This window comes from Tupaia chinensis, unplaced genomic scaffold (genome assembly GCF_000334495.1).
Source record: "Tupaia chinensis unplaced genomic scaffold, TupChi_1.0 Scaffold000179_1, whole genome shotgun sequence".
Classification (NCBI taxonomy): Eukaryota; Metazoa; Chordata; class Mammalia; order Scandentia; family Tupaiidae; genus Tupaia; species Tupaia belangeri.
Window position 1 is genome coordinate 3,040,401 of NW_006159654.1, and position 1,705 is coordinate 3,042,105.

General features: G+C 37.6%; 1 pseudogene; it reads left to right on the forward strand.

Moving 5' to 3' along the window:
• The first annotated feature begins 483 nt into the window (after positions 1-483).
• Positions 484-768, forward strand: LOC102500951 (heat shock factor-binding protein 1 pseudogene; annotated as a pseudogene).
• Positions 769-1,705: the final 937 nt, after the last annotated feature.

Consider the following 1,705-nt stretch of genomic DNA (forward strand, 5'->3'; position numbering starts at 1 on the left):
GGGATGTTGAGCATTTATCCATATGCCTTTTAGCTATTCCTATGTTATCTTTAGGGAATGGTTCTTCCATCTTTTAATAGGATTGATCGTCTTTTTTTCGGAACAGCTGCTTGAGTCTCTTGTGAATTCTGGTTATCAGGAATTTTTATGTTGTCTTTTTAAAAGAATATTTATTTATTTCTTCTATGAGAGAGAAAGAAAGAGAGAGACACTAATGGAATATTCATGGGCAACCTGAGCCAGCTTGGATCATAAACAAACAAACATGTATATGTCAGTGAGTACAGGAATCAAGATGCAAACCTGGGACCTTCCTATGTAGCTTAAGAATCATGGGGTGGTATGCTACTGCTGCTCCACCATTTGCCCATGATTTGTCTTTAAATTTTAATGTTAAAAAAATTTTAGATAAAAATAGCAAACATGAAAATAATTGAAAATTATTTATGTCTAGAAAGATTCTGAGTGTTGGTGACGGTTTCAGCAACCACCGCCAAGCTGGGCACTGGGGAGATGGCCGAGACTGACCCCAAAACCGTGCAGGACCTGACCTCTGTGGTGCAGACTCTCTTGCAACAGATGCAAGGTAAATTTCAGACTATGTCCGACCAGATCATTGGAAGAATTGATAATATGAATAGTCACATTGATGATCTGGAGTAAAACATCACCGACCTCATGGCACAGGCTGGGGTGGAAGAACTGGAAGGTGAAAACAACATACCTGCCACAGAGAAGAGTTGGAGGTTGCTAATTATTTTACACTGAAATCTGTAACACCAAGAGACCAGCTGGCTCTCTGAGCTAACCACTATGTGTAGATAGGTTTTATATTATAAAGTGTGCATTCTTAACCACATACTATATAGTGAGTTTAAAGAGTGACTCCCCTCAGTGTCTTGAACGTGTTATCTTCACATTTTGGGCCTTGGTCAGTTGTGCTATCAAGTATTAAACACTAAAACTTTGGCAGCTCCTAAAAAAGAGAAAGAAAGAAAGACTCCTTACTTAGCAAACAATGTCTTACTTTTTTTCTTTTTGAAGATTTTTGCTGTAAGGAACATGCACTCACTGAGAGAGACAGAGAAGGGGAAAGTGAGAAATCACTCCTTCCCTCCCCAAGAGAGGATAGCCACTGTGCAATCCCTTCTCCTCCATTCTCCGTTCAGGATTTTGGGTCTGCATACACATGTGCCTGGTGTGTCTTTTAGGCCACTGGGTGTAGGACTCGAATTGCAGACTCAGTCATAAGGAATCCAGACCTTAATCACCATGCTAAATGCTGGCCTGCAATGTCTTACTTTTTAATCATTTAGATTGGGAGATCAGCAAACTGTTACCTGTGAGTCAAATCTGGACTGTCATGTGTTTTCATAAATACATTTTACCAGAATACACCCATATTTATATTTTAATATACTACTGAGGCTATTTTCACGCCATAACATCAGAGTTGAGTAATTGCTAGAGATACTACATGACACACAAAACCCCAAATAAATACAAACCTTTTACAGATAAAGTTTGCTGACTCCTGTTTTAGATCAAGAACATGTATGATTTAAAATCATGATAAAAATATAAAATATAAAAGTGGAACTGAGAATAAAAACTAAAAGGCAAAAATAAATGTTTTGAACTAATGTGCAAATTTAAATATCTGGAATCTAGAAAAGTGAACAAACTTTTGTAGCATATGACCAAT